We start from the raw sequence: 13383 nt of genomic DNA, 5'->3' as shown, positions 1-13383 counted from the left end.
GGGATTTGTGGGCCGGTGTAAGGGGGATGAATAGGGACGCTTACCGCTATGGAGGGAATCAGGCCTAAGGACTTACATAAATAAACCGGCAAACAGAATAAGCAAACTGAGCTCAGTTCTATTGAGTGAAACTCCTTCGCGTTTGTAAAGCACAACAACTGCCTCCAGAGGCAACTCAGCGCTAACACCACAAAAAAACAAAATGAACCTGGTCCATCCAGCAAAACACCTTAAGACTGCGTGAACAGCCATTTTCAGAAGCTTTCTGAAAGTAGAAAAGTTGGCAACATGCTTTAGAGCGAGTGGAAGATTGTTCCATGCCTTTGCTCCAAGAACAGATATAGATCTGCCCCCCACCATAGTCTGTAACCTGAACTATGTGATAGCCATCAGATCATCACAGGAAGATCTCAGCGTTCTCAGTGATCGATATCAGAACGGAATTTGGGACAGGTTGGATAATAGGCCCAATACGAGTTTAAATACCGATCTCGCTGAGGCATTTTGTAGCATCTGTAACTACTGGATCATAATTAGACAGACCCAAAAGAAGACAAGTGCTATAGTCAAGCCTTGAGGTGATCAGGGTATGAACAACAGACTTCCTTGCTGAAAAAGGTAGTAATTCAGCAAATGTCTTAATAGACTTTTTAACACTCAAAAAATACCCCGACGTGGTAATTACATGGGGGTAAAAAGACAAATCATTATCAAACTTGACTTGTCACAGGTTTTGCGCAGACTCATCAGAATCATTTATTATCAAACGATTTTTAGCTCGCTCCTTGTTAACTGCCTGGCAAAGGTTTTAGAAAATTATAGCTACTCCCACGCCACCCTTTTTTTTTTACATTTTGCCATCCTTTGACAGACCTACATGAATCTCGACACACCAACAGAAAGCTAAACACACTCCGAATTTTCCTGTAGATAAAAAAAACCACCAACTGCCACCAAAGTTACAAGCAAGAACAACACCTTTTAAATATTGTTAAAAATCATTTTTTCCCCTCAAAACTCAAAAGTATTGTGCAAAATTCTGTGCACTGCTCTCTCACCCACTATTATCCTAACAAGTCTTGGCCAGCCTCCAAACCCCCTTAAAAACATATTTTCTCCTCAGGTTAAATACATGAATTAGAGAAAAATTGAGAGTTCAAGACAGTGGGGAAAAAATTATAAATTGAAGCTTTTCACCAATCACATCTCTTGAACATGCAAACTTATTTGACAGAATTTGAGAGTTTTAAACTTAAATGGAATTTATGACATAATGCATACCATGTATATGCAGGGTAAGTAAAAACACATCGATACACACACACATACACTGAAAAACAAAGGGTAGAGGGACGTAACAGTTAAGTGAAAATGTTAGTTAAAATACACTGTTTTAAATTAATCAAACAACTGAAATGCACCATTATAGTTAACTCTGGTAACTATTATTGCGCCCTCTATGCACAGTGTTATCAAAAATGTTTTAGAACATGGCATGAGTGATGTAATATGCCAGGTAATTGGTGCATGATGAGGGCGTGAGTAACAGCTATCTTACAGCATGAGTTATAGTAAATTGAGACAACTGTAATTGGTGAATCTCAATATTTTTGTTGGTTGTAAAATCGTATGTTTTAACTGACATTTTCACCTACCTATAATGTTTATTTAACCTTTGTTTTTTTTTTAATGAATTTCTAGTTTTTTTTAATATAAAGTAAGATTTTCACTGTCGTGCATGGCATAGGGCTGGTGCAGTGCCTGATGCTAATTTATTATTCTGGATTTTAGGTCGAGTCTAGTGTTGCAGAGCATGCGCTCCTTGCTCTGCGAGGCATTTTGTAGTAGGGACAGATGTGGAAGTGCCATGGAAGCCCGCCCATATTTTTCATTAGCTGGCGTCATCGTCCATGGTAAATACTGGCTTCCGATTGATAATGAGGCTTCTTAGTCCCTCTTTTTTACCGTCCGGTCTCCTTTTGTGACCGCCCATCTGACTGGATCTTTTACTTGTGGCGTTACACGGTCTCCTTCATAAGTCGGCAAGCACTATGATTTTTCAGTCAGTTGGCTTTCATTGCCATCCACTCTTGTTGCCTCGTTTTGTCTCTCTCTCTGCTGTGTGGGGTTAAAAGCAGTTTCACTGTGCATGAAGCATAGTCACTTAGATCTAACTGGCACGATACTAGGCCGCAAGAAGGAACTTACGATCCTCATTGGCTCACTTGATCCAACAGAGTTCCTCTTAGAGACTAGAGTAGGGTGAAATATTGATGGGGTGCAGCGCCAAAACACTTTGGAACAACCCTTGTCCTCGTCTCCGAATGGAATCTTGCTATCTTCATGTTCGTGAACAATCTGAGCACCCAAGTTCCCAAAGAGCCTTTTGCTTACATTGTATATTTTCAGGAGAGCAATCAAAGAATGTCGGATCCTCAAACAGGATCGACTAGTTTCTAACTCTTGTGGTATCAGAATTTTTATCATGAGTGATGCTCTTGCTGCTTAGCACTTCTAAGTGGGCCTTGCAAGGTGTTGTGCTGTAAAACCCTTAAATAAATCAACAAATACATTCAAAAAAATCTACCTGGATATCTAGTGTTGGTCACGTCATGTTTGAAGTAGTTCAGCAAGTCCTGTTTTCGTTTTCCGGTTAGTTTTGAAATAGAACAAACAAGGAGTTTCTTGCATATGGCAATGGATAACTTGAGTTACACATTGTAGGTTAACCTACACTCAGCTAGGACTGCATTAGAATGCGACATGATTCACATTATTTTCATAGTGTGTAAATATTCAATGAATATTTAGCTACATTCGGTCAGGTGGTGTTCTTGAGAGTGGCACATGAGAGTTATTAGCTCTTCATAATGTGCTGGAGATGGACATTGGAAGCCATATGCTTCCTACTTGATGAGGTGGAGTGACTGCTGAGAGCTCGTGCGTAAAGAAGGAGTTACACTATTCAATAAACTGGTTTTTAATTGTTTACCAATACACCCAGAAAATTGATTCATGTTTTTCTGCATTATAATATTCTAAGCTTGCTTTTCCAGTGCACACAGTGGTCTGAACGTTCCCCTACCCTTATTATGTATGATACAGGTTAAGCAATGAGGCCTCCTTTTTTTTTAAACCTACACACAGAGATGTTGCTGTTCTCCTTTTAGGTTGTGCTTGGGCAGCACATGTACTGCTCTGCGAGGCAGGCTGTATTCAGGTAGGGACTTGAAACTCCGCCCACATTTTTCATTGGATTGTGTCATTGTCCACTGTAAACTGCGGCTGTTCATTGGTCAAAAGGCTTAGTAGTCCCTCCTTAGTAACGCCTTGTCTCATTTGGAACCTCCCAAGGCGACACCTCCTTTTAAGTCTGTTGTTGCTCTGTAGGCTTTACTTACAGCCTTCCGAGCACTATTTTCTCAAATAGCTTTGGTCTGCCTGCTCTTTCCTAATGCTTTTTTAAATATTTATTTTTAAAGCACGCATTTGCAATGTAATAGGTCTCGCATTTGCAAGAGTTTAAGCGATTGGCATTGTACATGACAGTGGCTTTTATATATCAGTTTTAAAAACAACACGTAAATAAAAGGCATTGTCATGTACAATTCCAATAGCTCAAACTCTCATAAATGCGAGACCTATTGCATTGCAAATGCTGGTTTGTTTATTTTTCGGGTGCCCTGGTCCCATCTGGGACACCCATAATTTAAATTCACTTTGGCACAGCAGGAGAGGCATACTGGTGGCCAATGGGAGACAGCGGTTATTTTAGGGTGGCTAAATCTTGGCGGCACCGTGAGGGGACTCAAGGCCCCCGCTGCTTCCCAGCCAGGGTCCATACTGGGTGTCGACATTTCCCAGACATTATTTTACCATGAATGCCTTGATGCCATCTGAGGCACCAACACCTTTGCTAAATGTTGGGGGGCGCTGGGAGTGCTAAGCGGCCCCCGACAGCACCCATCCTGGGTGCAGCAGGAGCTGGCTCTGTTGCTTTGCTCCTACCCAGGAAGAGGCAGGTTTTTTATCTGCTACAGCAAGGGAGAGAAGCAGATCACTGATGACCACCTAATGCTCGTGTAGGGGATTGCATGCACCCTCCTCTAAAATAACGAAGTTGGCCATAGGAGCTTAGGGCCCAAATGCCTGTAAAAGCCCAGGGTGGAGGCCTCATGAACCCCTCCTAAAAATTAACTAACGTTCTGACTCCAAGGGGGATTAAATTCCTGAAGGGCAGGTACTCCTCCCCCTTTTAATGGTACAGCAGCACTGTTAAAAACAATTGCCCTTTTGGCTCTGGGTCTATTTGTCCATCTAGGAAACTCCCCACCAGGCCAAGGGGTCAAGGTATCCTTACCCTGCATCCCATACAGTTTTTTTCAAGACAGGAGAGTTAGTGCCCGGTCTGTTGCATCCGCTGATCCTTCGTGGCACAACATAGATAAATACATTACTTTCTCCAAAACTCCTGAACGGATTTACAGCAAATCACAAAAAGCATGCTTTTTGGATCAAGTAATAGCTTTTGACAAAAGTTGGTAAACTTTCATATAGCTGTTATGGCATGTCCAATTTTCCAATGGAAAACTGCATAGGGAAAATGCCTATTCCCAGCCCCCGCATGACAAATTGCTCAGAAACTTCCCAGGAAGATGTGACTTTTTGGAAATTTTCATGAAGATTTTTCAAATAGCTCCAAAGTTACAAGCAAATCAAAAAAAAAAACTACCCAGTGGTGACTGCCACTGGGTAATTTAAAGAGAGATATATATTTTTTTCTTCAATTCAATGTTGACTTTTTATTTTTTGGGTTGGGAACCCTGTAACCCCTCTTGTTCCTAATTTACCCCTAAATTCCCCTTACCACTACCCATCCCTAAACTTACCCTCACCACTGCCCATCCGTAAACACTAACATTACTCTTACCTCCCTTTACCACTACCCTCACCTTTTTTCAAATGACTTAATTATGCTAGTTTAAAAAGAAAATACTTACCTGTGTGGTAAATCCTTAAATACTTAGTAAAGGCACAAAGAGTTTGTTGTAAAGGCTGTTACCCTTTAGACTAGTGTAACTCTTAGAAGGCCATAAAACACTTGTTTGTAATACAAAATATTTCCAAAAACAAGTGGGTTTACTACTGTGGATTTCTCAGCGCTCAAGGCTGAAAAATCAGGTGAAGAAGATCCATTTACAAGCTAAGAATCCTTTTTTGAATTCCTGGGGCATAAATTCAGTTTTACCGACTGACAAGAATAGTGCCCCCTAGTCTTTGACTGACTTTACTGATGGACTGTTGTCTAAATACCTTCACTGCTGCTAAAAACACAGAAAACTGGCTTCCAGTTCTCAGGCTGAGGAGCTATAACCAAAGAAAAGTGGTTAAATTGATGGTTAGGCACCAATGGATATAATACGGGCAGGGAAAATGCCAACTTTATTGTTTTGTAGGCAAAGAATGAAAAATCTCTTACTGTTCAGAAACATAAGCAACATTTCATACATTTTAATGCATTACAAAAATCTATATTTGTTAGGGCTTGGATGGAAGATTTGCTCCAGTCATGTTGAAGACTAAAGAAAATACTAAGCATATGTCCAATTCAATTGATTAATATGCGCGCGAGAACCCATGGGTTTCTTGTGGGAGCAATGCTGTGTGTTCACCTTGGACTGGGAATATTCGACTAAGTCTAACGATAAATTACTATGGAAGTCTGCACACACGCATCATACCACTGGGCTATGCTTCACATGTAGCCCATCAGTCTTCCACCCTTAGTGTAACTGTGGTTTTACTGTAAACGTCAGTAAAATATTCTTTTCAATCTGAGGGCCCATAGGTCTGCAACACTGTGGCTGCACGATTACAGGCAAACCAAAGTTATTTGACTAGTATTCGTACTAATTGTATAAAACACTACATGAAAAGGGTTGTCCCCTGTAGTGGTGTTATGACGTGGACTATCATGTGATCCGACTGTACTTCGGCAGTGTATAAAGTTAAAAGTAAACCAACCAATCAGAGAGAACAGGTAAAACGGATGGCATGGTCGACACACAATTGCTCTCTTTGAACGGATATGCTAAATTGGTAAGTAAAAACTACACCCAAATTCGTGCTGGAAACCAATCAACTTTCTTTGTATCAGCAGCATTGCAATGCGCTGTGCACTGACGTCTACGCGTCATTCTTACTACAGCAGAAATCATAACATGTTCGGGAATCAATGTAAGCGTCTGATGCAACTCCTTTTAAATGATATACCTGAGCAGCGCCATTTATCCAACAAAGAAACTTGCTTTGGGAGCTGCTACAAGCCAGAATAAAGTACTATTGCCGCGCACACGTAAAGTAGCATAACAGCCAATAATTTGGGACAAAAATTCAAACAGTTTACTGCAATACATCGAGAACTCTGTTGAACTTAGATGTATGACGCTGCCGCTATTCACAGGACACGCGTCGCTTTCCAAAAGTTAACACCAAAGAGAGGGTCAAGGCTTACCAGAAACGAATGCAGCGGGAGACATCTGACAGGAGGAAAAAAACGCATAGATATCGGTACCACGACTACAAGTTCCCGAAGAAGATTCGACAGAAGGGTAGAAGAGAATGTGTGTGCTCCGTGTGTACTGCCGATCTCGGTTGCCACTCCATCCAAGGAGTCAGAGTGACGTAAGCGCTAGGGGAGGTCCTTCTAGGCAATTTAAATGTTACGACACACAAAGATCACGACGTGCCGGGGGCCAGAACTCATGACAGATCTCTACGGTAAAAGGCTTGCTGAATATATATTGCTAAATCATAACCGAACGGAGGTACTTCGAAGGCAAATCCTGTAATGGCAACCAAGAACCACGGAAAGCCGTGTCAGATATTCGTGTTTAGTTAGCCCCCTACAGCTATCGAGCTACAATGTGAGTAGATCCGCTCTGGCTGGATGCACACCGCAAGTGTAGAGATCGCATCCACGTCGCACACTGCAAATGTAGAGACCGCAGCCACGTAGCACACTGAACTGTACAGATCCACCAGCCACCCTGCGCTTGAGTGAGCAAAGCATGAGTCACGGGAGAAGTCATGAAAACTGCTCTATTTCCACCGCCCTCCTACTCACACTCTTCGGGGAAACCTGTTGCATATGACTAACAAATGCATTATGCATTAGTGCCACACAAACAACCCGAATCAGGAACTGCGAACGCAAATGGTCCAGAGTTTCAAAAGCTTTCCAGTATTACATTGTGGAAGGGCAGCAGTCCGGCAACAGATTCCTTTTAGACTCAGCCACTAGAACTGCCCTAAGACAACTGAACGTATGTTAAAAGGATAGGCAGGGGTTGGCTGTCCCGAGTCTTATCAAAACGGACTCATCGACCGATCACACACAAACAGCTCTCTATCCTCTGGTGATCAGCCTAGACAAGTGAAAAACATGTGTTCTAACACCGGTAAATACCGTATAATTAGAGAGGAATGCAGCCGTATCGTGGGTGCTATTCACACTGTACGTTCCTAAATGAGTCCCGATCTGCGATGTCGTGGTGTCACATTCACGAGCTGTCAGTTCGCTACTCGGTGCATAGATGTAGCCTGCCGAGCTGGGCAATCAGTACCCCAGTACGAGTTGAGCGCTCCGTTAAATCGTACTTCAAAATTCATCGACTAACAGCGGTATATACACCCCAGTAACCTAGCAAGCTTCAAAGACAATGAGAGTTTTAAGACTTGGCCTTAGTTCGCACTTCGTAGGCATGCAGTGTATTAACAATCATCTATATAGCAGGCAATACACAGATTGTTTTTGAGACGTAACAAGTATGTATTCCTATTTAATCCTTCTATCAAATGTATTCAAACTTAAATCACAAATATTTGAAACATGCACAGATTCAAAATGATGAGTTGCATGTTACACACAAATGTTTGTACTTGGTGCGTAACTCAGACATTTTAACCGAGTGTTATCCATGCCCTGTGGGTTAAATACGACTTGCTGCACCAAAAGCATTAACTTACTGAGCAATCCAACATAACACATTTGTGTTTTACACATTTTGTGCAATTCTTTGCCACAGTCACTTACCCCAATTTAATAATGTAACCCAATGATCGGTTATTACACACAGTGGCAATGTTCTCTAGCAAGTGAAACACCATAATGATCACAGTGGAATTAAACACTTAAACATGCATCTCATCAACAGATGCATTAACCCTTTACGCCATCTTAAAATACTATTTGAGCTCTTTAAGCTATAATAGTTGCAGTACTACTTTTTTCCATATGATCATTTTCCCTTCGGCAATAGGGTTGGAGTTAGTTAAAAAAAAAAAAAAGGGCAAAGTGTGACTGTCAGTTACAACCATGACTCATCGAGTCTACCCGCAGATTGAGGCGGAGGGGGAATGTGCCTAAATACATGGGTTTCCAATGTTGTTTCTACTTAGTCGTGATTACAGAGCTAAAACAAAAGAATCGCAGACATTCACTAACATGACTAGAGTACTGAACTCCAAACAAAACAATATTTACTTAATCCATCAAAGGTGACAAACACGACACAAACCAGAAGAACATAGCTGTATATGAATTTTACATTTATTTCCGACTTTCTCTCTACCATTCGGTTACCAGACAAGCAAGCTTTAAAGGGAAATCAGCGTTATCAAATTGATTCGGGGTCAGAGACGGATATTCTCTTAACGTGTTTTGACACTTTGAAAATTGCATCTAGAACTACAACATCTCATTTGGCAGTGGCAACTTGGCTCTTTAGTACAAATCTAGATACCAAAAGGAAATTGTTAAATGCCCTGCCGCAATGAGTCGATTCTCCTTCGCACAGTACTGAAAAGGCTCCTGACTTTTGGAAATGAAGCCCATCAGACAGTGAATGCAGGCTAGCGGAGTTTGGGATGTCAGTCGCGTGGTCTAAAAGACCCTTTAATGTGAACAATGCACTAGTCACAGGGCCAGTCATACTGCGGAAGCAGACAGGACAAAGGCTTGAAACCCACACCATTTAGGGCCTGGGGTCCGCCGCAGACACCCCGCAGGTAGCAGAGGCGGGTTCGCGATGGAGACCCCCGGCCTGACATTGATCGTCACCCCTCTGGTGTGAGCGGGAGAAAGAGGTCGCCGCTTCCCGTCGTGCTCATCAGGCGCCCCGTTCCCGCTTCCTAACAAAGGTACCGAAGGAACAGAACGTACCTGCTGTGCGCCCCGCATTCGGTCAGTTCCTCTCACCGGCGTCCCAGCCTACGGCGGCTGGAAACCCCTGTATATCGGCCTAGCGACGGGAACCGCTGCTTGGGAGTAGACTGTGCCCCCTTCAGTCCACTTCCCCCGCACCACAGCACCAACAGACTTCCGCCAACGAGAGCCACCCGGCACCCACGTCACAAAGAGGTCACTTCCTGTGGCCGCCTCCACGTTAGCCTGCGGTTCTGAGAAATAGATTTCGGCGAATAGATTTCCACCAAAAAGTCCTGCGTTTCGATATTAGGTCAGTGGTGTGTCGCTTCGTGTAGAGATTTCCACCACTCCCCTTTGTGTGTCGCAGCGCTGACGAGTGGATTTCCGTTGACGAGAGCCACCCGGCCTAAAACTCCGTCACGGATGTACCGGGGCCGTTTTTGAATACCCTTTCCCGTGCCAGCCCCCTCCCCCGCCCCACTCGGTCATTTCCAAATTAAACAACTAAGCCTTATTTTCCAGGATCAAGCCCGCTAGGATAGCAATTATGTTTTAGCCTTTGCAATTTTTATTTATGTGGGTTCAGCAGAATGATTTGAAATCCAGGACCCGCACTGAGCACTTTTCCTTGTGTGTTTGTAATAATATAGTTATTTTACGCTATTATATTGTGAGTCTTCTTACTCTTTCTTATGCCTGTGTATACGTGAGTGTGGAATTTTGAAACTAAGCCAAGGCTCCGTCTGGCTTTTGTTTTAGCATAATCGCATTAGCAATGTTACCATGTGACAAGTTAATTGTATACCCCTTTTACATGATTTATTTAAATTTGGATTTTGGTTGATCTGAGTACTTGATTTAGTCAGTCAAAATACTTTATTTCGGCTTACAGCCATAAAAGCACATTAAAATATACATGCATTGACTAGATCGTAAACAATAACAAGCATTGGCATGGCCAATAGGTCTCGGCTTTGGGACCTTATAAGCAGCACTATATCGTTGGTACAACAGCATCAACTGTTGCATGGCTAAACACTTAAATTCAATGCAATAGGTCTCGCATTAGGAAAGTTTGAGCTATTGGTATTGTAAATGACACATTTTATTTTTATGTGTTGGTTTTGAAAATAGCGAAATTAGTAGCATTGTTATTTACAATGCCAATAGTTATAACTTTCACAAATGTGACACCTATAGCACTTGTAATGCAATATGTGTTGTATTTACGTGACTTACATGTATTGATATTACAAATAACAATGGCTTTTAATTTTTTTTAATATTGTATACTTAAATAAAAGTTATTGTAATTGATAATGGCAATAGCTTAAACTTTTGTAAATAACTTTTGTGAAGATTATTTTCAGTGTATTTTATTGTGACGAAAATTCAAGAACAGAAGTGAAATCTTGACATCTTTTTGTGACATTTGTCATAAAGCTTGAAACATTGAGAGAACATATTTGAACCAGTTGTTGTTGAATGGTTGCACAGATTGATGCTGTGGTGGCGCCGAGTGATGTTGTGGTGGCGACGAGTGATGCAGTGGGGTTCAGTGATGCTGTGGAAGAGCATAGTGATGTTGTGGTGCCCCTGAGTGATGCTGTGGTGGTGCTGAGTGATGCTGTATGCTATGTTTTGTTTTGCTATCCTATGTTTTGCTATGCTATGTTTTGCTATCCTATGCTTTGATTTGTTATGCTATGCTGTGTTATGCTATGCTGTGTTTTGTTATGCTATGTTTTGTTATGCTATGTTTTGTTATGCTATGTTTTGTTATGCTATGTTTTGTTATGCTATGTTTTGCTATGCTATGTTTTGCTATGCTATGTTTTGCTATGCTATGCTATGTTTTGTTATGCTATGTTTTGTTGTGTTTGATATGCTACGCTATGTTTTGCTGTGCTATATGTTGCTTTTTGTTAAGCTATGCTACATTTTGTTGTGTTTTCCTGTTTTGTTATGCTATGTGTTGTGTTTTGTTATGCTATCTTTTGTTATGTTATGCTATGTTTTGTTATCCTATGTTTTGTTTTGTTATGCTATGCTATGCTTTGCTATCGTATGCTTTGATTTATTATGCTATGCTATGTTTTGCTATGCTATGTTTTGCTATGCTTTGCTATGCTATGTTTTGCTATGCTATGTTTTGCTATGCTATGTTTTGCTATGCTATGTTTTGCTATGCTATGCTTTGCTATGCTATCCTTTGCTATCCTTTGCTATGCTTGGCTGTGTTTTGTTATGCTATGCTTTGTTGTGTTTTATTATGCTATGCTCTGTTTTGCTATGCTATGTTTTGTTGTGTTTGATATGCTATGTTTTGGTATGCTATGATATGTTGTGTTTTGTTAAGCTATGCTATGCTTTGTTGTGTTTTGCTATGTTTTGTTATGCTATGTGTTGTTGTGTTTTGTTATGTTTTGTTATGCTATGTTTTGTAATGTTATGTTTTGTTGTGTTTTATTATGCTATGCTTTGTGATGCTATGCTATGTTTTGTTGTGTTTTGTTATGCTATGTTTTGTTATGCTATGTTTTGTTGTGCTATGCTATGTCTTGTTGTGTTTTGTTATGCTATGTTTTTTGTGTTTCGTTATGCTATACTATGTTTTGTTATGCAATGCTATGTTTTGTTATGCTATGCTATGTTTTGTTTTGCTATGCTATGTTTTGCTACCCTGGGGTGTGGTTGTGTGTGTGTGTGGTTGTGTGTGTGTGTGGTTGTGTGTGTGTGTGGTTGTTGTGTGTGTGTGGGGGGGGAGGTTGTGTGTGTGGGGTTGTGTGTGTGTGGGGTTGTGTGTGTGGGTATGTGTGTGTGGGTATGTGTGTGTGGTTGTGTGTGTGTGTGGCAAAACCAAGCACAAATTGTTTAAACAAAGGTAAGCCACTCACCTCTGTCTCCTACCTGTAATTCATTCCACGGGGCAACATTTCTTTATTTAAAACCACCTTTTAGCTAAGTAAAATACTTTACTATTGAGAGCCACTGGACATTGCACTATTAATTATCGTCCAGGTATTGCTTTATATACATTCAAAGAAGTTGAAAAGTGTGAGGAGCCACGGCACATTATTGGCTGCACCCCACAGCTGCCGGAAGGAAGGAAGTAGGGCTTTGGAAATAAACCGATGTGACGAGTTTCACCTCGGCAGCTGTCTGTGGACAATTAAAGGAGACCCCGCGGCTTTCACAGAGCGGAAGACTGCCCGGTCTGCAGAAAGAGGTTTTACGAAAACTTGCCTTTGATCCTGCAGTTTTATCACAGAGGAAGCTGCCGTGGGGACACAACAGGCGGTGACTTTAGAAGTTAAGCTGCTCCCCCCTGTTGGGAGCCAGGAGTCTAGCGCATGGGCACTGAATGGCAGCAAAGTGGGGCTGAGACATCTGGAGACCTGCACGAAACCTCCACAACATTGCTGTCCATGTTAAATACACTCATGGTGGACCGCGACGCAGTTGCTATTGTCCACTTGGGAGGTGGCGGTGACCCCTTTGTCTATGCTGTGCCCCCTCTCTGTCCCAGTAACACTTGTGCAGTGAGCCAACGGGAAGAAGAGGGGCAGCCAGCATGTAAAAATAGCCCTGAAAATGTAATAGAATTATGTGTCTGGCTCCCTGTGGCTCTGAAAGCCACTGCAAAGACGGCTTCTATTCAGAGAAGGGGCGATGGACCTGGGGAGTTGACAAATTTGTAGGGGAGTGGGAAGTTGAGTGTACTCAACTGCAATAAAAAACAATTCATTTTTCCGAACACTGCTACAATGTTTTAAGTATTATAAAAAGGATGACTGTGGTTTCAACAAAAGAGGCATGTTTTCTGAACCTCACTAAGATTAAAAACAAGTAATAAGCTAATAACTGTGAAAGCTGAACACAGTTCTGTTATCTTTCACAGGCATTAAATAAAACCAAGCGCACACGCAAACAACTGTAAAAGATTAAGACAATTTGGGCGTGCTTGTCTGATGTTGGCTGCGCTGTCAGAAAGCCTGTCATTAGCACATGCCTTGGCGACATAAAGGAGGTAAATAAAGCCATATGACTGACGCTCTTTATTTCTGTCAGTTTACTTTGTTGTGCCACTGTGCATATTTCATGATCACAAATCCTGCCCGTGCCTGTCAGCGGGCGGCTGGGACATATGGATGCACGTAATGCATTCATGAAAT

The 13383-nt window shown here is 41.7% G+C and overlaps 1 protein-coding gene across 3 annotated transcripts in view; it reads right to left on the bottom strand.

Annotated features, from left to right (window-relative positions):
- MAPK6 (mitogen-activated protein kinase 6) overlaps positions 1 to 13383 on the bottom strand; it is a 231331-nt gene that overhangs the window by 83794 nt on the left and 134154 nt on the right. Inside the window, exon 1 of one of the 3 annotated variants that reach the window (XM_078684836.1) lies at positions 9224 to 9621. The exons of 1 other annotated variant lie outside the window; for it this stretch is intronic. The gene's annotated coding sequence lies outside the window, so the exon portion shown is untranslated. Of the gene's footprint in view, positions 1 to 6514; positions 6674 to 9223; positions 9622 to 13383 lie in introns of those variants that run through there. One more of the 3 variants, XM_078684837.1, reaches the window with a different exon arrangement.

Source organism: Lissotriton helveticus, chromosome 3_2, assembly GCF_964261635.1.
Source record: "Lissotriton helveticus chromosome 3_2, aLisHel1.1, whole genome shotgun sequence".
Classification (NCBI taxonomy): Eukaryota; Metazoa; Chordata; class Amphibia; order Caudata; family Salamandridae; genus Lissotriton; species Lissotriton helveticus.
Note: the sequence above shows the minus strand (reverse complement) of the source record. Positions and strands in the feature narration are given on the sequence as shown.